A 27,941-nucleotide genomic window follows, 5' to 3' on the forward strand; every position below is an offset into this window, starting at 1 on the left:
GGAACCGTCTGCTTCTGGCCCGGAGGAGTCGGCTTCTGGTCCCTCGACTTCTGGACCGCCGAGTTTTGGACCGGATCCGGCTCCATCTGCTTCCGGGTCGGTACCCTCCGTCTCTCGGCCCGCTCCGTCGGCTTATGGGCCGGTGCCGTCTGCTTCTGGGCCGGTGGCAGAGCCGCTGCTAGGAGGGCTTGGAGCGTTGAGGAGAGGTGGGAGGTCAGCTCGTCCAGCTGTAGCTCCCTGAGGCTGAGCGTCCAACGGAGCTGGGCCAGCTCAGCCCGCTGACCGGCGAGCTCCGCTGGGGGAACCCCGCGCTCGCTCCTCTGGCCCTGGGACGAGGAGGATAGGGCGTCCAGGTGAGACTCCTTGCGGCTGAGGAGCTCGCGGAACCGGCCGAGCTCCGCCTGTTGCTCCATCAGCCGGGCCGCGATTGCTGCTCCTTCCTCTGCAACCGACGGGGGCTCCAGTTCGGCAGGAGACGGGACTGGTGGTCTGGCCGGGGGCGTGTCCGAACTGCTGCGCCGGGCACGGCCAGCGGCGGGCTCGAAGCTCCGTCCAGAAGAGCTGGGCTGTGGTGGCTTCCGGCGTCTCTCCCCACGCCGTGGACCGACTCCGGGGGAACAGATCGCCAGCCTCGTGCCCTCATAGCTGGAGCGATCTGGCAGCGGCTCCCGGTCCAAACATGCCTCCGGTTCCGGGAGGACAGGGAGGAACGCTGCGGCCGAAGGTCGGCAACGCCAGCGGCGGCGAGGCGGAGCTGGGGCAGAAGGAGATGGAGAAGCTGGCCGGTGGTCGGACGTGAGCCACTGGAGCAGGTTCTCCCAGGGCAGAATCTCCCGGCTGGATCCATCAACGGGTTCGGGTGGTGTCATTCTGTCACGACGTGCGCGGAGTGGAGCGGAGGAAAGGCGTGGATCCAGACCGGGGAGGAAACAGGCAGGCAGGTAGGATATCTTAACATGGGTTTATTAAGCACGCAGACACTGGAACAATGACACCACAAGGAACACAGAACAGCAGGGGTTTAAATACATGAGGAACAGGAGCTATGGTGATTGGGAAACAAGAGGCAGGTGGGAGCAATTAACGGAGACACAGACTACAACCTAGGAGAAGACAGGACAGGGTGTGACACCCAGGAGCTTGACCTTGAACGTTTTTTGTCACACCCTGCAAAAACTTTGTCAATTAATTCATTATCTGAAGAACATTTAACAAAACCTATTATTTTATCACTTTCTTTTCCTTTCCTACCTTTGTACATTTTCTCTCTTCTTTTTATAAAAAATAACACTTAATCAGTTAATTAGTGGGGTCTACGTTGAAGAAAGATTTTATGTAAGTCCATTAAAAATTAGATATGTTATATTTCCAAATAAAGCTATTCATTTCAGTCTACTGCACTTAACAGGGGGAAATTTTGTAGTCATTTATTTAATTTGTTTAATTACAACTTGTTTAATTGTAAATGTTACTGAAATGTGACAATAAAGAACAAATTAATAATTATCAAACTTTTATTCTGCCAAATGAGTGTACAGTTGACAGTTTTAATATATGAATAACACTGCTATGATATGGAATAAAGGAGTATGTAATTAACAATTACAAGACAAAATAACAGTATATATAAAAATATCCAGCAAGTAGTAGAACTTATAATACAGAAAGTCAACTATACAGATACAACTTGACATAAGGTTGCAGGTCAGATGATAATTATAGTTGTTTTTTTTTCTCAAGGTCTCTTACCTGTTCACTCCTAAATAGAAAACTGTTCAATTTTGCTTGGGAACGTTGTGCTCAGGTAAATGCTCATAATGGTGCGCTCGCCCCTGTTTTCGCTGTAGATCACTGACCTTGACCATGCAGATCTCCTCAGCATCAACCACCTGGTCTCTCTCATGTTCCTCACTCACTCTCTTAAAAAAATCTTCGCATATCCATCTAGCCAACACTTTGAAAAACATTTTCAATTTCTAATGCCAGAACAAATGCTACTATGCCATTTAGTTTTCACTCACAATAATTGAAACAGCCATTGGTGGATAAATGGCACAGAATATGGACAACTGTTAGCCTAATATAGCCTATGTTTGGTTGATCATGATGATGGCATTTTCCATAATGTCACATTAAGCTGCCAAAATTTATGTTAAAGTTAGATGAGTACAATATCTCCTTTCTTTACCAAAGGTAAACATAGGAAATATTAAGCAATTGACAACCCACATGGAAAGAAGTCATAAACATATAGGTTTTAATATATGTTTTGATATAGCTTTTGAATATATGTGACATATATAAAACTGGCTGTTTACTATATTATAGATACATATATGTACCTATAATATATATATATATATATATATATATATATATATATATATATATATATATATATATTATAGAAAAAATATATAATCTAGAAAAATGGTCAATAATATACACATTCGGCCATATTCTGATTCAGGTTTTTAATGTGGAGTGATTTTTGTGCCACCAACTGGAGCGTGCAGTGATCAATCTGCAAGAGCACATCCTGCTCTGCAGTCGTATGCAGCCCTCTCTGCATGCTGAACTCCGTCTCTGCCTGCACAAATCTCCCTGTTGTTGCTCAATTTGCAATTTACAAAGCAATGTAGCCTCTCCGTCAGCCAATCAGACAGCTCTCCATTATGCAATCAAAGCATGTCCAGGAAATACTGCCAGGAAAATTGCACTTTTTTCAGATAAAGAGGACTTTATATAATTATATTTAATTAGGTTGATTAACCCTCCTCTTTTCCTGGGTCATTTCCACTGTTCACTTCCTTTTACACATCAATGGATCATTTATGTCTAACCAAACAGAGAAGAAACACTTTATATGTTGAAATTAAAAGTCATTTTTAACTGAAAAGAGTGCAATTTAACAGTTTTAGGAATAGGCAATGTGTCTTTTCTGGAAGTCAAATATGGTCACCCTAATCATGACACATGAATTACAGCAAAGTATTTTGCAGGCAGTGGATGGTGACTGGTAGATAACCAGCAGCAGAAAGCAGTCCAATAAGCTGTTAAATGGATGTTTTTCTGTAAAGCAGTGTTTCCTGGACATGCTTTGATTGGATAAAACAGAGCTGTCTGTGATTGACTGTTGGAGAGGCTACTTGTTGAGGAGAGCAGGGAGAGATTTGCATGCGCAGAGACAGAGTTGAGCCCACAGAGCGGGCTGCAGCTCCTGCACACAAGCGCAGAGCAGCTTCTGTTTGTGCAGACTCATTACTGTACGCTCAAGTTGGTGGCACTAAGTCACTCAATGAACTGGCTGGCTCGTTAATCATGTCACTTCAGGGAAGTTTTCCGACCATTTTACTTGACATCAAAGCTTTTCATTATGGTTTGCGGCATGTAAACATGCTAGCGGAGTTAGCATTAGCATGTCGGTGCGGTAGCATTTTCCTCTCTCTGAAGTCTGAACTATAACCTTGAAATGTTAACAGTGTGCTGCTATTGCTGTCTTTCCCTAATGTGATGTTGAGTGACTTACATGAGCGCTGAGCAGGGTTTGCTCAATGATATATAGGTTTTGCTGTATCGCCCCGCCCCCTGACTTGTCAACTAAGCTGCGGGAAGTGGAGGAAGTTCTTTCTTGATACTTCCTGTGTGCGACGGTGTAGTTCTATATTCATTAATTATTATTTCTGTTTCAGACTAAAAAACTCATGTACCAACTACACATGTCGTGATTGTGTTGAGCATGTAGATGTGAACAAATAAAAAAAAGTTAACTGAAAAAAATAAAATAAAATAAACCCCCTAAAACGGACCTAACGACGTCAGCGGGCTGCAGTAAGAACATGCTTCAATTGATTTTTGTTCACATGCACATCTTACACACATTAGGTAACAAACACTGTATTAAAATAATCAGTCCCGTCGTCTAGCTAAGTATAATATAGAAATTCATTCATTGTTTTAGGATGTGAGTGAAGTGAAAACACATTGTTATGCTTCTATTACCCCAAAACAAACCTGCTGTGATTTCAGATTGGATCCTGGATGCTGCCAAAATGTGCGTGACCAGCAGCCCAATAAAGAGCCTGAATGCAATGTGTGTGTGTGAACTCCGATTGAGATCCAAAGCTGTTATTGTACAGGACTAGGGCATTTAGGCTGCATTTTTTAGACAGTCTCAGTTCCTTGAGCACATTTACTTTTAACTTACAGCTATGCAAGTACCCCCCCCCCCCCCCCACACACACACACACACACACACACACACTTCATACTCAGCCAACCCCATTGTTGTTCAGACAATTAAGAACTGGAAATAGTGTAGATGGTCTTTTGGTCATCTGCCGCTCCTGTGACGAAGAACCACAGGTTTATCCCCTCTGTCTGATGAGGTGGTTCGATGTGTGGGCTACTAGAGGTATACATGCTCCATATGATTTATATGTTGATGGTGAATTGTCTCCCTTGGACAAAAGAGGGTCAAGATTCATTTTCGCAGCAGTATTTTTAGCTACTTACAACTGAGGCACTTTAAGTCCAAGTCTGAATGCTTCCCATCTGCCAGTCTCGGACTGTTTTCGATGAGATCATGGACTGTCGGAAATCTACCGAGAACGTTTTGAATAAACCTTACACTCGGCTCAGCTCGCACCATCGGACCAGTTTGGATGTTTTAAAATGGAAATGGGAGCTGGACCTGGGTGTTTGATTATCAGAGGAGGTCTGGCACAAGGTCCTAAAGAACATTCACAAATTTTTGATTAGTGTAAGACACAGTACGAGCATTTACACAATCAGAAAATCAAACTATTGCCCTAAATAGAGTGAAGCTGATTTTGTTTTTTAATGCATGTAAACGCGTTAGTCCTACTGAAGACAACCACAATTTTAAACATTCTAATTGTGCGGAAGCACCCAGAAAATGCTGTAGAAAAGTGTCTGTATCTGCAGAAGTGGTCTTCTGATAAAATTGTCACCACAAAGTAACACATGTAACACCAGACAGTGTGCTTCATTCTCGTCAGCATTTGTTCACCATTTGTGTTGCTATATGCTAACTGGAAGAATGCCGATACGAAGGGGTGCATGTCGCCACCTACTGTACTGGAGAGGAACAAACTTCCTTTCAGAGTTTGGTTTCCTAACGTACATGTACACTAGGATGAAGGCTCTCAGCTTATTACTTTAGATCAACTTAGATGTGCATGTAAATGCACCTGTCATGACTTGAGGAAGGTGTTTAACCCAAGACACGCAGAATCGACTCGACACCTCTGGGTAAGTTAAAGTTCTTTATTTTAAACCGGGAACAAAAGTTGCACTGGGAAGTCCAGTGGAGGGTGTGCTGTACGGCGTTTGTCCATATAGTAATCCGTGATGTGCGAGGAAGGTGGGGAGCCAAGGTGAGCACTGGTGGAGGACCGGCTGGCCGAGGTGGGTGAGGCAGCGGAGAGAATCAAAGCAGACGCAGTGGAGGAGGATGGGACGTGGTTCTGGTGATCTGGGTTTCGAGCGACGAGGGTAATGAAAGGAGTGGAGTTTTCCTGAACAGAGCAAACAAACAGGGGTTCAGAGGAGAATCCAAAACGTAATCCAAAACAGTCCATAGTTCTAAATCCAAATAATCCACAAATGAGTTCAAGCGAGCAAATTAACACGAGTGGCTGGGGCTACCTAAACTGGAGCAATCATCCGGTTGTAGAGTGGTGTCTCCATTCTTCCTTTATACCAGACTTCCTGATTGGAGATTCAGTGCAGCTGCTGCCACCTCCGCTCCTCACCTGTGGGGAAATTGACTCAAAGGTGGTTAGTGGGAGAGGAGCACTGTTACGGTTGCAAGTCTGGCCAGTGAAGAGCAGGAGCTCGGATCATCCAGCTCTAGTGAATGACCCTGACACTGCCCCTCCTCCTCCTCTCTCCCGGGCTGCTGAGGAGCACAGCTGAGCTAAATCTTCCTGATGAGCAAACACCTGCATAAAAGGGCTGTGCCTTCAGCAGTCTGGGAGGCAGCAGTGCAGGGGTTCTGCCAGTGGCGGCTGGCCAGTAGAGGGCGATAGGGCGCCGCCCTCCTAGTTTTCCCGTGTTTTTAATTTTTATTTAAAAAAAAAAATAAATAAAATGAACAATAATCACATATTCTAAGTTAATTGTGTGTTTTGTAACAAAAATATATCAGACATATATACAGTGGCGGCTGGCCAGTAGAGGGCGATAGGGTGCCGCCCTCCCAGTTTTTCCGTGTTTTTAATTTTTATTTTAAAAAATAAATAAATAAAATTAACAATAATCACATATTCTAAGTTAATTGTGTGTTTTGTAACAAAAATAAATCATATATATATATATATATATATATATATATATATATATATATATATTGGTCTCTGCCGGTCTCTGCCGAGCTCTGCCGAGCGGTGGAGGCTGTGTGCTGTTTTTCAATCGCCCAAACAGGACGAGACCAGCTGTCCAATTGCTGACAAGAATATCAAAGGGTAGGAATGGGAATGTATCCAATCAGCGTCGACGTTGTTTCAGAACGTTTCAGAAGCATGATGGGCGATGGAGCTACCGCCAAAGGATTCGTTGGTGTTCGGTAGAACTCGGCAGAGTCGTTTTTGGTCGTGACGCAGATGTAACATGGACGCCGCCGGTGACTACAACCAGCATGGATACCGGATCTCAGCAGCCACTGAATTCAGTTTGGTCTCTTCTCCAGTATCCGTTCGAGAGGAGAACTATGGTGGAAAAACTTAATGTCAAAGAGCTTGGACCAGATCAGCCCGACGTAAAGATAAGCCAGCAGGAGAAGGAGAGAGGTAAACTGTACACACGAGGCTTCTCCCGAAATTGGTACACCAGGAAGTCTTGGCTAGCTGGATGCAATCACGCTAATGCGTTATTTTGCTTTCCGTGTTTGTTATTCAAAACGGCTGGGACAGATAAGGCATGGATGAGTCAGGAGTTACAGACATGAAACATTTTTCTGAGAAGGTGAAGAAACACGAGTCATCCCGGGCACACATGGACAACAACACGGTGAAGCTAGCCATGCTAGGCAGCAGAGCTAACGTTGCCATGCAGGGAACAACAGCAGCTGGGTGCAGAGGTAAGCTGTACATTACATTTCTGTGAACAAGATAATCAGAATCAGAAATCCTTGGTTGTCCCACAAACCGGGACATTTGTTTAATAACATGTTTAATGTGCAATAACTGTAAAAACTAATTTCAACACACATACTTATTATACATATTTAATCACGTAAATGTGTATTTCATGTACATTTGTACATACATCAATCTGATTCCATTTTACTTGTTACACTTCTGCTGCAGCAAACAAATTTCCCAACTTTGGGGACAATTAAACATTTCTGATTCTCAATTAGATGTTTTTACCTCAAATGTAAAAACATCTGATTGAGAATCAGAAATGTTTTATAGTCCCAAAAACTGGGAAATATGACATTTGTAAGAGGATACTGATGACATTATTTCCTATAAAAGTGTTTCCTATGTACTTATCTGTTGTTTTTTATTCATCATATGACAGGTTTTTCACACCATCCTGAGCCATGCAAAAGAAGATTCTTGTCACCACACCCATGACCACAGCCGAATCAGAAAGGTGCTTTTCTACTTTAAAGAGGATTAAGACTTTCCTTGAGGAACACCATGACACAGGATGGGCTGAATGCTCTTGCCATGCTCTCCATGGGAAAAAAAAGCTTGTCACAACCATTCCTGACTTCAATAAAAAGCTAATCGAGAGCTTTGCCACTCAGAAGGACAGAAGGGCAAAATTTCTGTACAAATGAGGTATCCCACACACACACAAATGCATCCACTTGATCTTTGTATAACGTTGACCTTGGCACAACACTCCAGAAATATTTAACAGTGTAAATTTCTGGCATTTTGTCTAAGTGGTGTTAACTACCATTACTGTAACAGTGACCTGGTCATAATTTTTGGTGTTCACTCAAATGTTGAAATTAAACAAAATGTTTTTGTTACTTGCCTCTTGCATTGCCTATTTACCATTTATGGTCGTGTTATTTTATGTGCAATTTAATGCAGTATTTTTCAACCTTGGTCTGCAAGGCAGCGTGCCAATAGTCAGACACACCTGGATTAATCAGTTTGTCCAATGATGTAAGACAGGAAATAAATGAGCTGTGCTTAATTCAGGAAATAGTGAAGTTGTGCACAAAGCTCAGAAAGCACAAGTTTGTTTAAAAATAAAAAAATAGCACAGCCCCACCAAAAATATTTTTCACCAGCCGCCACTGCATATATATATATATATATATATATATATATATATATATATATATATATATATATATATATATATATATATATATATATATAGGTCTCTGCCGGTCTCTGCCGAGCGGTGGAGGCTGTAGGCTGTTTTTGAATCGCCCAAACAGGACGGGACCAGCCGTCCAATTGCTGACAAGAAAATCAAAGGGTAGGAATGGGAATGTATCCAATCAGCGTTGACGTTGTTTCAGAAGCATGATGGGCGATAGAGCTACCGCCAAAGGTTTCGTTGGTGTTCGGTAGAACTCGGCAGAGTCGTTTTTGGTCGTGACGCAGATGTAACATGGACGCTGCCAGTGACCAGCATGGATACCTGATCTCAGCAGCCACTGAATTCAGTTTGGTCTCTTCTCCAGTATCCGTTCGAGAGGAGAACTATGGTGGAAAAACTTAATGTCAAAGAGCTTGGACCAGATCAGCCCGACGTAAAGATAAGCCAGCAGGACAAGGAGAGAGGTAAACTGTACACACTAGGCTTCTCCCGAAATTGGTACACCAGGAAGGCTTGGCTAGCTGGATGCAATCACGCTAATGCGTTATTTTGCTTTCCGTGTTTGTTATTCAAAACGGCTGGGACAGATAAGGCATGGATGAGTCAGGAGTTACAGACATGAAACATTTTTCTGAGAAGGTGAAGAAACACGAGTCATCCCGGGCACACATGGACAACAACACGGTGAAGCTAGCCATGCTAGGCAGCAGAGCTAACGTTGCCATGCAGCTCGACGAGGGAACAACAGCAGCTGGGTGCAGAGGTAAGCTGTACATTACATTTCTGTGAACAAGACAGTCAGAATCAGAAATCCTTGGTTGTCCCACAAACCGGGACATTTGTTTAATAACATGTTTAATGTGCAATAACTGTAAAAACCAATTTCAACACACATACTTATTATACATATTTTAACACGTAAATGTGTATTTCATGTAAATTTGTACTTTCATCAATCTGATTCCATTTTACTTGTTACACTTCTGCTGCAGCAAACACATTTCCCAGCTTTTGGGACAATAAAACATTTCTGATTCTCAAGTAGATGTTTTTACCTCAAATGTAAAAACATCTGATTGAGAATCAGAAATGTTTTATTGTCCCAAAAACTGGGAAATATGACATTTGTAAGAGGATACTGATGACATTATTTCCTATGAAAGTGTTTCCTATGTACTTATCTGTTGTTTTTTATTTATTTATCTACTTTAAAGAGGATTAAGACTTTCCTTGAGGAACACCATGACACAGGATGGGCTGAATGCTCTTGCCATGCTCTCCATGGAAAAAAAAGCTTGTCACAAACATTCCTGACTTCAATAAAAAGCTAATCAAGAGCTTTGCCACTCAGAAGGACAGAAGGGCAAAATTTCTGTACAAATGAGGTATCACACACACACACACACGCACGCACGCACGCACACACACACACACACACACAAATGCATCCACTTGATCTTTGTATAAAGCTGACCTTGGCACAACACTCCAGAAATATTTAACAGTGTAAATTTCTGGCATTTTGTCTAAGTAGTGTTTACTACCATTACTGTAACAGTGACCTGCTCATAATTTTTCATGTTCACTCAAATGTTGAAATTAAACAAAATGTTTTTGTTACTTGCCTCTTGCATTGCCTATTTACCATTTATGGTCATGTTATTTTATGTGCAATTTAATGCAGTATTTTTCAACCTTGGTCCACAAGGCAGCGTGCCAATAGTCAGACACACCTGGATTAATCAGTTTGTCCAATGATGTAAGACAGGAAATAAAAGAGATGTGCTTAATTCAGGAAATAGTGAAGTTGTGCACAAAGCTCAGAAAGCACAAGTTTGTTTAAAAATAAAAAATAGCACAGCCCCACCAAAAATATTTTTCACCAGCCGCCACTGGGTTCTGCTGTCCTCCTGGGTTTTGTTTGGTTTTAACCCCTTTTTGGTTGCATTCGTTTGGATTCGTTGGAGTTTTAAACGGAGGTAGTTTTTAATTCTTGGTGATAAGTTTTTTAAATTTTAACTGTATTTGGTGCAATTTTACTGACTTTGGTTTTTAAACACCTTCGTGTGGTAAAGCTTTTAAAATAAGCTTTTACTAGGTGTTTTCATCAGTAAATTGTTTGGGACTTTTTATCAACTTTGGGATTTTAAAACACCTTCTGCTCGGTTAAACTTTTAATATAAGTTTTAACCAGGTCTATTATAGTTGATAATTTGGCTGTGTAATGTTAACCTTTTCAGAGAGAATTGTTTGCTTGTGTTTTTAATACCTTTTTGATACAAATAAACCCATTTTAAACTCCTCCGCCAGTTCTTATGTTACCCCCATCCTTCACATTTTTACAACACCTGTCGGGGGACGTAACAAGCACTCACCTCGGCCCGTGAACATGACAGCACCAAGTTTTCTCCAGTTAAAGGTGGGGCACTGTCTGCACTGATCCAAAGACTGAAATCAAGTCAGACCTTGGCCAAACTTGTAAGCATTGCAGAAGGTCATCTTTTATGTTCTGGACATTTGCGTCTCCTGAACAAAAAAAAAAGAATGTAAGTGAATGAGGCTATAAAAGTTTCTCTTTAATCTGCTTTTCCTTACACCCTTAATCACATATGCTGTACTTCAATTTAAATGATAAAATATTGTGTTTTGACCATGTCTGTCACATAAATGGAGATTATTTGATTGTAAAAGTTGGTTATGAAAATAGCTACAAGTCAGAAGTTGCGTAGATGACTCCACAGGAGAGTCTCTTCTTCCCCAGGACAGCTGCCACATTCCACATGGCCAGATTAATAGTGGTTTCACTTTTCACTCACAGCTTGAATAAAATTTCACTTTACATGTTGCAGCAGTTTAATGAGGACCATTGTGAGGATTTGTAGAGGATTTTGCCACAGCTACTCAGCCCTGTTGAAGTTTGGACTCTGATGGAAGTTTTAAGGCATCTTTCTCAGCAATTTCCTGAAAGATTTGCTGAATCACGGTCCATCTGTATGACTATTTAAGCTAATTATCAGCTGTTGGACAGATGGCCTTAAACATTAATGTTGGTGTCCAAAAAGGTTTAGAATAAACAAAATGACCGCAAGGTTTTCAGCTCAAGCTGTTGCAAACTAAACCAAATCTTCATTTATCCACCACCAAACCCAACAGCATTAAGGCAAAACACCTTAACTAAAATGTCACCTCCTTTAAGTACAAAGATTGATCTAGAAACTTGGACATGGACCTGAGACCTTTGCAGTATTTCACAGCATGTTATCTTCTGATAATTATCTTTTTTAATATCTGGGGATTCAATCCAATTAATTGGAAATGACTTAACCCTGATAAGTGTACTGTCACAATTAGATATCTGAGCTCGGTGTAGGAAAAGTGCCAAATATTTTGCTTCTATAGAGGTGAAAAAAGTTACAATAACATCACATGCAAAAGGACCTCTATGCGCATCTATCACCTTGTGGCATAAACGGAAAACAATCTACAAATATGTTTTCTTTATAAGACAACATAAGATATTGCAACAGTGCTGCTAATGTGCAGAGCTCACATTATTCACTGGACACAATAAAGGCTAATTCTGGGAAAACTTTACATGACATCATTCCAATAAATGAGCCAGCTTTGTCTTCATCGTCGTCGTCTTCCTCCGCTTATCCGGGCCCGGGCCGCGGGGGCAGCATCCCAACTAGGGAGCTCCAGACTGTCCTCTCCCCAGCCACCTCCACCAGTTCCTCCGGCAGAACCCCAAGGCATTCCCCACATTAGAGATGTAACCTCTCCAATGTGTCCTGGGTTGACCCGGGGGCCTCCTGCCGGCAGGACTAGCCTGAAACACCTCCCCAGGGAGGCATCCTGACCAGATGCCCAAACCACCTCAACCGACTCCTTTCAATCCGGAGGAGCAGCAGTTCTACTCCGAGTCCCTCCAAAATGTCTGAGCTCCTCACCCTATCTCTAAGGCTGAGCCCGGCCATCCTACGGAGGAAACTCATTTTGGCTGCTTGTATTCACAATCTCGTTCTTTCAGTCACTACCCAAAGGCTTAGGTGAGGATTGGGACGTAGATCGACCGGTAAATCGAGAGCCTGGCTTTCTGGCTCAGCTCCCTCTTCACCACGACAGATTGGCTCAGCGTCCGCATCACTGCAGACACCGAACCAATCTGCCTGTCGATCTCCCGATCCCTCCAATCCTCACTTGTGAACAAGATCCCGAGATACTGAAACTCCTCCACTTGAGCCACCCTTTTCCGGTTGAGAACCATGATCTCAGATTTGGAGGTGCTGATCCTCATCCCAGCCGCTTCACACTCGGCCGCAAACCTACCCAGCAAGAGCTGAAGGTCAGAGCTGGATGAAGCTAGGAGGACCACATCATCCACAAAAAGCAGAGACAAGATTCTCCTGCCACCAAACTCGACACACTCCACACCACGGCTGCACCTAGAAATTCTGTCCATAAAGGTTATGAACAGAACCGGTGACAAAGGGCAGCCCTGGCGGAGTCCAACCCTCACCGGGAACAGGTCTGACTTACTACCGGCTATGCGGACCAAACTCGCGCTCCTCTGGTAAAGGGACTGAATGGCCCTTAACAGAAAGCCACCGACCCCATACTCCTGGAGCGTCCCCCACAGGGTGCCCCTGGGGACATGGTCATAAGCCTTCTCCAAATCCACAAAACGCATGTGGATTGGTTGGGCAAACTCCCATGCCCCCTCCATCACCCTTGCAAGGGTATAGAGCTGGTCCACAGTTCCACGGCCAGGACGAAAACCACATTGCTCCTCCTCAATCTGAGATTCAACTATCGATCGGACCCTCATCTCCAGTACCATGGAGTAGACCTTTCCAGGGAGGCTGAGGAGTGTGATCTCCCTATAGTTGGAACACACCCTTCAGTCACCCTACTTAAAGATGGGGACCACCACCCCGGTCTGCCACTCCACAGGAACTGCCCCCAATGACCACGCAATGTTGCAGAGACATGCCAACCACGATAGCCCTAACACATCCATTGCCTTGAGATACCCAGGATGAATCTCATCCACCCCCGGGGCTCCGCCTCTGTGTGGTTGTTTGACTACCTCAGCAACTTCTGCCCCAGAGTTTGGACAGTCCATACCCAGGTCTCCCTGCTCTGGCTCCTCCTCAGAATGCGCGTAGGTGGGATTGAGGAGCTCCTCAAAGTATTCCTTCCACCAGTAGCAGTTTTAGGCATGGGCAGACAGGGCAGTTGCCCGGGGCGGCATTTTTTCATGACACAAAAGGGGCGCACAAGCGCTGAGTAAAAAATAAAAAAGAAAGAAATCTGCACCGCACCAAGGTTTTCTATTCTATCTGTCATATCACAGTGTCTGGATTGGAAACAGCAATTTGGCGCCCCCTGCAGCTGTAGGCGCTCCTCTGACTGAGAGGGTTCAGGTGCACCGTGTGTGTATGAAGAAGAGGAAGGGGAGGGGTGCGGCGGGGGAGTTCACCTCTGGGTCTTTCCCAAATGAAATGAGCGGGTAGGGGCTGAATTAATTGTATTAACATGGCTAAAGTCAATCACATCTTGATGTTCTTCCATTTAACGCACATTTCATTCATAATATCATAAACACAGGCCTATCATTCTTAAATAAAAAAAGGAAAAACAAAATGATTTTGTGGTCACCCACCCATCAAGGTCGAATTGTTTAGTCCTGACTAAAGGAAACTTATTGAGTCAAGAGCCAAACAGAAGAGATGAACATAAAAAGGCTAAAACCACCAGGTGCCCGATTCAGGAAAAAAAAAAAAAGAAAAAAAGAGGAGAAAGAAAAAGGTATGTACGCGCTCATGATGCATGTTTTACATTTCTTGAACCAGTTAACTGGGATTTTAACGGTTAAATTTGGTCAGCTAATTGCTAACAGAGCTAATAGGGCTGAAATATTGAAAAGAATATTCAAATGGTTCGAAAAACTTCCTTGAATAATTTTTTACTGATTCAAACTAGGATTTGTTAAATGCTCGCTGCAGCCTGTGGCCTGCCTGAACAACAACAAACACATGTTGATCATGTTCACATAATAATAAAACAACTCTACAAGCAGAAAAAGTCACCACTAACTATCCTGTTTATTTATTGCAGATGGCTGCACTGATTATTTTTTACATGATTTGTTCTGTAAAAGTTGGCATTTTTGGTAGTCTACAGTTTTTTATGTCAGTTTAAATTACAATTTCAGAGGCCATTCTAAAATATTATGGATCATGATAAAGATCTATTGGAGATCTACCCCAACCTTTGGACTGCTCTGCCAGTCACTGTGGCTCAGGCTGAAAGGAGCTTTTCAAAACTTGATCAAGTCATCCCTGAGGTCAACTATATGTTTCAGGGGCGGCTCACTAACCTGACTCTGATTAGTATCAATCACTCAGCTTGGCTATCCGGTACCCGTCTGCTGCCTCTGGAGACCCACAGACCAGCCACGCCCTGTAGGCCTCCTTCAGCCTGACGGCTCCCCGAAACTCTGGAGTCCACCTGCAAGTACGGGGATTGCCACCACGACTGGCACCAGCCACCTTGCGACCACAGCTAGCAACATCCACCTCAACAATCGCAGGGTGGAACAAGGCCCACTCGGAGTCGATGTCCCCCACTGCTCTCAGGACACGATCAAAGGTGGGAGTTGAAGATCGTCTTGACAGGTTCTTCTGCCAAGCGTTCCCAGCAGACCCTCACTATGCATTTGGGTCTGCCAGGTATACGGAGCATCTTCCCCTACCATCTGATCCAACTCACCACTAGGTGGTGATCAGTTGACAGCTCCGCTGCTCTCTTCACTTGGGGGTCCAAAACATACGGCCGCAGGTCAGATGATACGACTACAAAGTCTATCATCGACCTGCAACATAGGCTGCCCTGGTACCAAGTGTACCGATGAGCATCCTTATGTTCGAACATGGTGTTCGTTATGCCCAAACTGCAGCTTGCACAGAAGTCCAATAATGAAACACCACTCGAGTTCAGATCAGGTGGGCCATTCCTCCCAATCACACCCCTCCAGGTCATGCTGTCATTGCCCATGTGAGCACTGAAGTCCCCCAGCAGGACGATGGAGTCCTCTGATGGAGCACTATCTAGCACTCGTCCCAGGGACTCCAAAAGGGGTGGGTACTCTGAACTGATATTTGGCGCACAAGCACAAACAAGTCAGGACCCGTTCCCCGATCAAAAGGTGCAGGGAAGCTACCCTCTCGTCCCCCGAGGTAAACCCCAACACACAGGCAGAGAGTCCTTGGGCTAACAAAAAGCCAACCCCAGCCCTCCGGCTCTCTCTCCGCAACTCCAGCAGAGTGTCCAACCCCTCTCAAGGACTTGGGTTCCAGAGCCAATGCTATGTGTCGAGGTGAGTTTGACTATATCTAGCTGGTACCGCTCAACCTCTGCCACAAGCTCCTGCTCCTTCCCCGCCAGTGAGGTAATGTTCCATGTCCCGATAACCAGTTTCCTTGTCCGGGGATCGGACCGCCAAGGCTGCCGCCTTGGTCTGCTACCCGATCCACACTGCACCGGACCCTTAATGTTCCTCCTGCAGGTGGTGGGTCCACAGTTGGATGAGCACATGTATCCGGTTCAGGCCGGGCCCGGCCGGGCCCCATGGGCGAAAGCCCGGCCACCAGGCGCTCGCAGACGGGCCCCAACCCCAGGCCTGGCTCCAGGGTGGGACCCCGGTAACCCTCTGGGCCGGGTACTCCGACTCTTTGTTTTTACTTCCATGAAAGATCCTCTGAACCGTTCTTTGTCTCACCCTTCACCTAAGACCCATTTGTCATGGGAGACCCTACCAGGAGCACAAAGTGCCCCAGACAACATAGCTCCTAGGATCATTAGGGCACTAAAACTCCTCCACCACGATAAGGTGACGGTTCAAGGAGGAGGAGCCAGCTTTGTGTTAGGTGAAATCCTTTGCTTTCTTTTTCCACACATGAAGCTTTCACTATAGTTAAAGAAAATAACTATAATTTATGGATGACAAAGACAGCTGCAGTGCATGCATCTCAACATTCATTCAGTTAAAGGCAAGCCATAAAAAGGGAAAAAGGAAGATGTACAAACAACCTTAGCATATATGTTTAAAATTGTGGTATGTCTGATTTGCATGAAAGCCCCCTGGATCCCTCCTAACATCTTGTACAACAGCGGCGGAGCAGATTGAACAGCAGCCACATCTTGGGAGGATTGGGTCCATGTTAAGTGGTTCCCAGAAGCCTAGAAAAGTCTACAGTCTGTGATTGCTTCGCTTAGACAGAGGAATAAGTTACAGCTTCCACTGACTAGAGGTGACAGTGGAAATAACCACAATGCCTCGATTTGACGTCAACCAAACCAATTACTTCAGCAGGCACGCTTGGTTGCACACACACACACACACACACACACACACACACACAATTCCGCATATTCATGCTGTGCCCACATACCTTCTAGCCCTCGGCTATTTAATCCTCTGGAGGCAGCCGTTGCAGATTAGCAACGTTAAAACCTACCTACCTGGTTACTCCACATACGTATTTCATGAGCAGTTTTTTTTTACTCGCAAGCACCCCTGAAGGACTTACTTGTTCGCCCTTTTATCAAAACTCATTTTGAGCCTGAGAGGGTTAAACACCAAGGCTGTAGGCCCAGATTCGTATTACCTAAGGAGGGCAAAGCATCTGCCAGCCTCTTGAATTAATTAAATATCTCTACATCTAGTGTTTGTTTAGTCTGTGACACTGGGCAGTGGTAACTTCAGACTGTCCCCACACAATAAGCTATTTGCAATAAGGGAAATTTTAAAGAAATAGAATTAAGCACCTGCTGAGCATTTCAGACAATACTTCAAAGCAGCAGTGCTTCATGATTACGAGCCAATGATCCAGAGTTAAATGCAGCATAAACAAATGTTGGCAATCTTTGAATGTACCAAATCTTTGGTGGTGGACAGCACACATTTACAGTTTCTGGTTAAAAGCACATTGTAGCGGCCATTTCGTTTTTTAAAAGGATTTTGACAGAAACATGTTTTTCCAATTTGTTTTGATTAGTGTTCTTCAGAGTCTCAGTTGAAGCTCACAGTCTGAGGACTGTGGTTACACAAGGGAAAAATAAATGTGGGACATTTTCACTACAACATGTTTTTTTAATACCACAAAACCATAAGTGTAAAAGAATTATGATTACTTTTGAGTAACATTGGTTACAAATTTTCCCCAATACCTTCTTTGCTCCCACCTGGTTTGACTTTATGTGAAGAATTTTCTATTGAATTTCAATTTCAACAGAATGTTTTATCACACACACAAAAAATTATGACTAAATCATAAATGTGATTATAATCAGAAAGTGATTTTCTTGAGATATTGCACAGCTGTGTAAGATGAATGTGTTCCAACAAAAAGCATTCAAATCCAAAACAAGTCTAATTCCAGCCAAGTATCATTATAACTTGAGAAACCAGTAAAGACCAAGTTAATTTGTTTTTAAATACATGTGCAGTGGTATCTAGTATAGATTGTAGCAATTATTACATATTAATTATGATCAATAAGATGTGATGATTCCATACAAATATGAAATATAAATCTGATTGATCTTTGAATGTTTAATCAGAAGATTCTAGGGTTCTTTGCTCATTCAGGGACCATAAACACACTTTGTATTAATTCAGACAGAGTCAGTATATAGTTTATAAAATGAATTTAATTATTTTTCCTGAACTAATGATACATGACAAGATATGAATAAGGAGATGTGATGTGGTGGATGTGAGGTGTTGTGATGGAAGCTAGATGATGCAACTGTTCATTATATCTGAGAGAAATTGTGAAATCTTGGTGTAAAAGTATTTGTTGTTGGTTATAAACTAGAGAGTTAGTTATTGAATAAAACCTCATCAGACACCAGTACGCAGGCTTACGATACCCTTGTATGAGTTGCTCCCGGCGATCCGGAGGGTTGCGGTCAGAGTGGTGAGGTCACCGGACATCGAAACCACGATACTCAGAGATTAGTGGCTTCCTCTGAGTTCAGCTTCCCCGGCCATGAGATGCAACCCGGGGTCTGCAGGTTAGGTGTCCAAGATGGATGTCTGAGAGTTGAAGTAGCTCTGAAAAGAGCTGTTGCGTCTGTAATCACTTGTAGCGTCACAGAAAGGTTTTGACTTAAGGTCAAAGGAGTTTGTTTCAAAATAGGCTTCTTTCCCGATTTGGCCGAATCGGGTTCAGCTGGAAACTGAATTAATCGGAACGTAATTCTTGTTTTATTAAACTACTTTGTTATGATTTCTGGCCAAGTTTGGCAAATCAGAATTTGACAGGTTTCTGTGTATTTACCAACATCTCTCAGAAAGCCACGCCTTCCTTCAAATACAAAAATATTTTTAACATTAATGTGTATTTTATTGTAATGTGTATGAGTGTAAACAATGATTAACTTGTTAAATCAAACACAGAGCGATTTGTGATATAAATGGATTATTGCAGGGGTGTCAAACTCACTTTAGCTCACGGGCCACACTGAGGGAAATCTAGTCCCAAGTGGGCCGGACCGGTAAATTAAAAACAACTTCAGATTGTTTTCTTTGTTTTAATACAATCAATATCAAACAAGGCTGGAGCCTGAGGACAGTGTATCCAAAATTGTACAAGTACAAAACCTGAAGTGTACTTGAAAATTTGAAAAAAATAAAAAATCAATCAATAAAAAAAACATTCCTTAGTGATTCAAAGAGCTTACAGATCACATGGCTAGATCAGTTTCATGTAGCACTTAAAATATATTTGACTGACTTTACTTTACATCTTTTAGCTTTCACCAGCACATCAATATCAGAAGTCACATCCTGAGTGGCGGCCAACTTCAGGATGTGATTCAAGTTCTTGTGTGAGCCTTGAGCGCATTTGTTTTATTTATAATCGTTTCAGAGGATTACAGAGAAAACTTGCTCACAAAGATAAGTTTATTTTCACTCTACATTGTAAAGTATGAAAACAAAGTTTACACAACCATCTAACGGGCTGGATTTAACCTGCTTGCGGGCCGGATCCGGCCCGCGGGCCGCACTTTGACACCCCTGGATTATTGTAAGAAGAATATTCATTTCAATTTCAATGATTTAAGCATGGGTCATTCAAACATTTGATTTGAACATCTTGTTCATTCATCACATATGATTATTTAACTTATAACTATAACATCGTGGAGTCTTCACTTATTCAGAGTGAAGAATGTTGACGTCTGGCGTTCATGCAGATAGTGTAGAACCTTGGGAGAGAATGCTTGTTTGAACGTTTTGTCTTCATGGAATGTCAACACGCATTGAACAGAACCTTCTGGATTTAGAAGGCCAAATAGAAAGTGGATTTATTTCTGTAGATGATGTTGATGAATATATAGGAGAAAATTGACCCTTTTGGACGTTACAAAATGAATCCATTGTCTCTGTGGGGAAAATAGCTCTTGCACTGTAGTTTCAGGAGGTCAAAGTGAGCCACAGAAGAGGGGAGCAGAAACACCAGAGTTTGATGTCTCATTTTCTGATATTTGGACATTTCTGATTGGCTAACAGCAAAGTGACTCTACCACTGACTTTGCAGTTTGCTCTGCAACGTGAATGATTCATCTCCACAAATAGCCTGAAGAAGTTCTGCCATGTTGTGAAGTTGCTAATGCTAACAGCTAGCTTCTACTTTCCGAGTTGTGCTCTGCTCTCTCCTGGACGATAAATGAACAACAGCCTTCCCCTGTCGTGAGCCAAGATGGGTGAGCCCATGAATGCTAACTTTATGATGTGCAACTGTCAGGCTTTTCTAATCTGAGCGTTTTCTATTTTCTATTAATACAAGAAATAGGGGCAGAAGGCTCCCTTAACATTTAGTCTGTATGTTTAACTGATATTGACAGATTTAAAAAATAACAAGTAAAAAATGGTTCATCAGTGAACTTTTCATCAGCTGTAATGTAATTTGCATCTCCTGCTGAAGTTTTTGTTGTTACTGTTGTCACCATCAGTGTAAGATTTGCAATAATAATAATAATAATAATAATAATAATAATAATAATAATAATTATACATGCCATTAAAAGGAATAACGTTTTGGCATTTCTTTGTCTGAACTTCTGAAGACCTTCATTCAGGCTAAACTAAAATAAAATGCATCTAATTTGAGGGTTGTCATTTAAAATTATAAATTGCAAATACAATAGGTTAAGGTACTAACTGGATTTGTCTGCAGAATAAGGCCTAATGCTCAATTTTCACTGCATATGTAAATTACCCAAGTCTAAACAGCAACACCTGGAGCAAAAATATCTTAATCTTCATAGACTTAATTAAAATGTGACTCGTGGGAATGACGCCTGCAGTCTCAACCATGTAAAATGTAAGGCATACATTTTGGATGCAGAAGGCAAAGATAAATGCGGGGGTTTTGTGTTGTATCAAGCATCAGCCACAATAAATAATGATCACCTCAAGTGAATTACTTGTAAAAGGTTGACAGATTCAGAAACACATAAAATATGCTACAGTGCAGAAATGGAATCTAAGTGAACCACAATTAAGGATGTCATTTTGTGTTAAGCAACTTTTCTTTTGAATTCATCATGCTCCCCATTCTGATGACATCATCAGTAGATGTGACAGTAGAAAAACAGTTTTTGAGAGCAATAGTTAGATAGCTTAGGTGCCAAATAAACGCTTGCTTGTGTTTTGTTTCAACTATCCTTGAGCCATTTCCTGTTGCAGGGAGGATTCTTTAGCTAAAATAGGTTGTATCATTAGGTATACAGTTAACATGACCAGATAACCTGAAAAAGCATTCATGATTAGGAATGACACATCCTTTTGAGTAGAACATTGTTCCGAGAATCGAACTGCCAACTTGAGTTAACCTTCCCATAGTGCGTTTTGAAATAAATGCTATCTGTATAATGTAAGAAAAATGTTCCTCAAAGAACCTTCTTAGGTGTTGTTATGAGGTCCCACTCTGATGCGTTTCCGTCTGTTGAACAGCAAATGGGTAAATATGGATTTTATGAACTTACGGGCAATAGACCACAGTGTTGTGTTTTCTTTCAACACCAACATGAACCTGTTCAGCTCGTGTTTTGTAAAAGATTCAAAGGGTCTGTGGTCTTTAAAGCAAATCAACAAGCTTTAATGCAGTATCATTCAATGGATAATGGCTGTTGGCTAAAGAAAATGCAAATGGGATTTGTGAGAACATGTCTAAAAAGCCTCTAAAAATCATACATTGCAAGTAAAATTGGGATAAACTGAACAAAACAATGCACAGTTAATATTTCATGCAATTAACATTGAGACTAGAAAATGGTCACAATCACAAATGTGTTTGCAGTTATGTAATATAGGGGCAGCAGTAGCTCACGAGGTAGAGTGGGTTGTCCAGTAATCGGAAGGTTGTATGTTTGATGCCAGCTTCTGGGCAGAGAATTCTTCTGTTGTGTCCTTGGGCCTGCTGCTGCTGGTGGTCTTGGGACCAGTAGCACTTGTGCTCTGAAGCCGTGCCTCTGTCAGTGTGCCCCAGGATAGCTGTGGCCACATCGTAGCTCATCATCATCATCAGTGTGTGAATGTGTGTGTGAATGGATGAATCATAGTGTAAAGCTCTCGGGAGTCCTCGGATTCTGAAAAGCGCTATACAGGTGTGGGTCATTTATCATAATATGACTGTAGCATCACGGAAGGTCCTCTAATTTGTGGCAAAGGTCACATTTACCCAGGGTCAAGCAGGGTCAAACAGTACTGTTAAATTCACAGATTAAACAAGGAGCCATGATGTCTGGAAGAACATATCACCATATCTGCTGCTGTTCCGTCCCAGAAGAAGGACACTTCAAGATCACGATAATAATTAAATAATAATATTAATAAACTCTTTGATTTATTACTGTTTATTATAATCATCATAAATGATCACTTGGTTCAGTATGAAGGTATTTTAATTACATGAAATGAATTATTATGCTTTGGGTATAGTAATGAATAATGATTATTGGTGATGACAGTAATGTGTTCAGCAAAGACGGTCAGTTCCACCATATCCATCTAACATAGAGTTCACACAGAGTAAACAATAACTGCCAACACATGTTTTTGACACATGAACAAAGCTTTTTTGCTGAGAGAGTGGGAGTGTTCTGAGAGCTTTGTAAACTAACCATCACCAGCTTCAAGTTAGTTCTTGAACCAACATCATCCTGAGGAGACGGGAACTGCCGCCCGGACCCTCTGCCAAGCTGTTCTGTCACGCCGACAAGAATAGCTAAAAATAAACGTAAACTGTAACATGCTGACAAAAAACTCCTTACATAGTTATTGATTTCTGAGTTAAGTTGAGATGAGAAACTTCTTCAGAAGTTAAGCCAAACGCTCGACTGTGTACCCGGCGACATCTCTGGACCAGAGGATCGGTTCACTCGCGTCTTCTCTGCCGGACCGAGTACCCTGGATGGAAACCATCCTCCTGACCTCTGGATCCACAAAGAGGGTCTCCTGTTTGGGTGAGGTAGCACACAGAAATGTGTTTGATGCTGTTTTCTCTAAGTAAACAACTCAGTTAGCCGCAAAACATAATTTCCATCCAGAACACTTTTCTATCTCTGAAAGAAATCTTCTGAGAATTCCATTCACGCATCCAAACTCGTATTTCCAATTTAGCTTTCATCCAGCCACAAGTTTGTCCTTTTTAAAACAAGTTTAATATCAAAGCTGTTAAAAATTGTCATTAAATTGTCGTTCAAATCGTAAAGTTTAAAATTGTTAGTAATAAAATTTCTTCATTTTTAAACTTGCCTCATTATTGAAACAAAACACAGGAAAAGACAATTATTTCTGGTGTTTGAAAAAGCAAAGATTCCTAGCTTCTCATTCAAAATAAACTTTTGCTATTAAATTTAATTATCTAAATTAAACATTAATCTTTGGATTCAAAATAGACCGTGAATTAGTGTATGAACTTATATTGATTATATGCGTATCTTGGATATTTATACATGATATAAGCTCATATGCTAATATGCTCGGTCATTCTCAGAATCTAACAACTGATAACAAACAGTGTTGACTCTAGTAAGTAGTTAATCCTACATAATTGGCTAACCAGCCAGCCTTATTCAATAATCTGGCGAGCCATTCTTTTCAAAATAAAAACGCTATTTCTGTGTTTTATTTTCAATATTTTACTAAAAACGGGAGTTGTGTCACCGTAATTTTCTTCCGGGAGGGAAGCTTTTTGCGGTAACACCGACATCCGGCATAACAACCAGCTACGCAGCGGTTAATCCACAAGTCTTTGGGATTGTTTAAAGGCATCCTAACTGCTAAAGTAAGTGAATGTGTTGTTTGGAGCACTTTTCATTTAGAGTATTGTAGCAAATCAGTTGAACTCCTTGGATGTTGATGCAGTGAAATGGTGCTACAGCTGCACTAAAGAGACAACATTAGGACAACCCCAAAACAGGAATGGTTTTCAAATTCAGGCCACTGACATTTGGCCCATCTAATCTTTATTTTCCAGTAGTTTTGTATTTCTTCATTGTAAGTCTCACTACTGCTAGTACGAGGAGACGCCCGGACCCTACAGTGGTTTTTAAAGCCTCCTACTCTACCAGGATGGCACCGCTAGAAGGTTTGCTGTGTCTTCCTGAAGTCTCAGTAACACGGAGGAGATTCCAGGGAAAAATCAGTTACTCTAGCAGAGTTGAACATGGTCATCAAAGGTTCTTAACCCACCTTTGTGCAAGGTGGAGCAGGATGAGTACTGCCAGAGCCCTACAAAGTAACCTCCAGCAGGCCACAGGCATGAATTTCCCCTACCAAACCATTAGTAACAGACTTCATGAGGGCAGGGACGGACTGGGACTAAAAAACAGCCCTGGACTTTGACTAGGCCCGGCCCAAAGTAATCGGTGCGCGGTAATTCGGCAGCAAAAACATGTGGTCAAACCATCAAAATTATAGCAACAGCGCTAATGTTGACTATATGTTGTATTAAAAGCTGTATTACTGATAAGCTTAATAATTTTTGCAGTAATTAATGTAGCATTCAGTCAATATCGAGAAGGCCGGAACTGATGGTGAATGATGATTTATTGAGCCGTCCGTATCATCAACCAACCAACGGTTCCGGCCTTCTCGATATTGACTGAATGCTACAGTAAGAGCTTGTTCCCCTTATCAACTGAAGCTAGACAGAAGTATTCCTCAAACTTTCTTTGTCTTCTTCTCCGTGAACCGTTAATAGCCTATCCTTTGCTCCGTCTTCACTTCTAATAGATTTCCGTTTGCTTCTTCTGTGTTGCGCCCGTTGCGCCTCCCTACTTGGCTACGGTTGCTATGACGCTATCAAAATAAAAGCCCGTATACCTTTGCCGTTGTTAAATATAAAGAAATAGTTCACCTTTACATTCACCTTTACACTCCCACCAAATTATTTACTATTGAACATATAAACACAAATAATTTTTCCATAACAATAACAGTAGCTTAACAGATACTTTGTATAAAATTCAAAAACAAAAAATAAATAAATAAAACATTTTCCAACACTTTAAAGCATTGTAGATTCAAACATTACAGTCTTCTAACAACAAGACCAACTTATGAACAGGGCGTTCTACCACAGACATTTTGCTGACACGTTGGCCCTTATTGTTTAGATTTTTGTCTGCAGAGGCTATTTTGACCTTTCTGACAAGTTCATCAGTGTCCTGCACAGTGTCCACGATTCGACCAAGTTTCCATTGAGAGCGTGGTAGCATGTCATCTTTGTCCATCACTATGTCTCCAATTTGCATGTTTCTTTTAGGTGTGTGCCATTTTTGTCTCACTATAAAGTTCTGAAGGTACTCTTTTCTCCATCTGCTCCAGAACTGCTCAAGAAGGTGCTGAACTTGGCGCCATCGCTTTTGTGCATACAAGTCCTATTTTATGAATGTTCCGGGTGGAGGCAGAGCACTTGAAGTTTTCATTGTGATACACTTGTCCTTGCAAATCTTTGATGATCACAGTTTCAGCTATTTTCCTTTCAGCTACAGTGGTGAGTGTCTTTGATTTGTCTTTGAGCAGATATCGTCTGAGACGTGCAACAGCACTAACTGCACGGGACCAGGAGGAGAACTTTGTGAGGTGGTCACTGAGACTTGCATGTTTTACAGCTTGAGTGTTTAGGGTCTGCACCTTTCTCACCTCTGGGTCTCCTACTTGGAGCTCGATAGTCTTTCTTGTTGGAAGCTGTATTTCTCCTTTCCACAGAAACTGAGGGCCGGTGAGCCAGTTGGATGAAAGCAGTTCCTTTACAGAAGTGCCCCTGGAAGCCATGTCGGCGGGATTTTCATCAGTAGGTACATGAAACCATTGTTGCGGTGAGGTGTGGCTCCGTATTTTCTGCACTCTATTCGCAACAAACGTGTGGAAGCGCCTTGCCTCATTATTTATGTATCCTAAAGTGACCTTTGAATCTGTCCAAAAGAACTCTTCTACATCATCGTAGAGCAGCTCCTCCTTTAGCATTTTGCTCACTGTGACTGATACTGTGGCTGCGGTGAGTTCCAACCTGGGTATAGTGGTGACCTTTGTGGGTGAGACACGTGCTTTGCCCATGACAAAGGCACAATGAACTTCTTTGTTTTTGTTTGTGAGTCTAAGATGGGTACATTGGCCGTATCCTGCGGTGCTTGCATCTGAAAAGTGATGTAATTCTCTTTTGATCACTTCTCCAAATTCTGCAGGAGCATAACATCTGTTTATCTGGACGTTCTTTAAATTTTGCAGGTCTCCTTTCCAGCACTCCCACCATGGCCTGAGGTGATCTGGTATTGGGTCATCCCAGTCTGTTCCTTGACGGCACATTTCTTGGAGAATTCCCTTGCCGTTGAGCACATAAGGAGCTAAAAATCCGAGGGGATCATATATTGCTGCAACTGCTGATAGGATGCCCCGCCTGGTTGGGGGTTGGTCCTTCAGCATGATGTTGAACGTAAAGCAGTCTTTCTCTACATTCCAATAAATGCCAAGGGCTCTTTCTGTTTGTGCCTCTTTGAATGTCAAGTCCTATGTTTTTGTATCTGTTGCCAGCTCTGATGTTGGGATGCTGTTTAAAACATCAGTGTTGTTGGATACAAACGTATGCAGCCTTAATCCACCCTTTGCACATAGCTCACGTGCTTCCTTTACTAGTTGAATAGCATCCTCAGTTTTTTGTACGCTGGTGACTCCGTCATCTACATAGAAGTCCCTGGTTATGAACTGTGAGCCTACAGGATATGCAGATCTGTTTTCCTTAGCCAGATGTTTGAGTCCATAGTTCGCACACCCTGGGGATGAAGCAGCGCCAAAAAGGTGGACTGTCATCCTGTATGCTTGTGGCTGGCTGTTAACGTCACCATCTTTCCACCATAAGAAGCGCAAATGGTTGCGATCATCTTCCTTAACCTGAAACTGGTGGAACATTTTTTCAATGTCGCACATTAGAGCGACTTTATGCTGTCTGAAGCGCACCAAAACACCAGTTAAACTGTTGATCATGTCAGGGCCATTTAGTAAATGATCATTAAGGCAGGTACCATTGTGCTTAGCTGAACAGTCAAAAACTATGCGCAACCTGTCAGGTTTCTTTGGATGATAAACACCGTGGTGAGGTATATACCATGTCTCACCAGGTGGTCCAATATTGTCAGTTTCTTCTGCATCACCTATTTTGATCATTTCATTCATGAATTTCATGTAATCCTCCTTGTATTTTTGATCCTTCATGAGTTTGCGTTTCAGTTGACTTAGTCTGCTTTCAGCAAGTTTTCTGTTAGTTGGCATTTGAGGTCTTTTCCTGAACGGCAATGGCATTTCATAATTTCCCTTTTTTGTTTGTACTATGCCTTCCTCAAGTTTTTGGAGGAATAATAGATCCTCTTGTGACACAGTCTTTTCATTTCTTTCAGCGTCTTTAAAGTCTCTTTCCAATACACGTATTGCGTCTGCTGGGGTGGAAGGAGGAACCTCTTTAACGGTGCATCTGTGACAAAGCCTGGTTGCCATGTCTGTTTTCTCTTCAGGGTCTGAGTTGCCTACAATGCTCCATCCCAAATCAGTCTGAATAGCATAAGGTTCATTATCTTTGCCTAAGATTACTTGTTTAGGTGCTAGAGCTCTAGGACAAGTATAACCTATGAGGAGACTTATCTCACAACTGAGAAGTGGAGGGATTTCATCTGCAATGGGCAGCAAGTGGCTCCACTGTTTGGCTGTTTCACATGTGGGTATGTGTTCTCTGTTAGCAGGGATGCAGTCCTTTGAATATGCCGTAGGAAGCTTTATGACTGTGGCTGAGTTATAGCCTCTCACCAAGAGATCAGACACCCTTTCACTGCTTACAACTGCATTTTTTCCCATCATGGTAGTCAGTTTTAGCTTTACTGGGTAAACATCTGCCTGCAGCTCATGTGTTACATCCTGATCAATGAAGACAGCATCACTCTGCATGTCTAATAGCGCATAAACCAGTTTTTCTTTGAGTGGGTTGTTAGCAGTTGACAGCCACACTGGAACTATCATTGATGTGCTGATTGTGTGTTCAGGTCTGGCAACATTG

The 27,941-nt window shown here is 42.3% G+C and overlaps 1 protein-coding gene and 1 long non-coding RNA gene across 2 annotated transcripts in view; both read left to right on the forward strand.

The window, feature by feature from the left end:
* LOC139069636 (uncharacterized) overlaps positions 1–27,941 on the forward strand; it is a 438,794-nt gene that overhangs the window by 163,832 nt on the left and 247,021 nt on the right. The window lies entirely within an intron of this gene.
* On the forward strand, positions 6,716–7,681 carry LOC139070877 (uncharacterized). The gene is made up of 3 exons (XR_011521277.1): positions 6,716–6,812; positions 6,936–7,102; positions 7,549–7,681. It is a non-coding gene; the product is annotated as an uncharacterized lncRNA (long non-coding RNA).

This window comes from Nothobranchius furzeri, chromosome 1 (assembly GCF_043380555.1).
Source record: "Nothobranchius furzeri strain GRZ-AD chromosome 1, NfurGRZ-RIMD1, whole genome shotgun sequence".
NCBI lineage: Eukaryota > Metazoa > Chordata > Actinopteri > Cyprinodontiformes > Nothobranchiidae > Nothobranchius > Nothobranchius furzeri.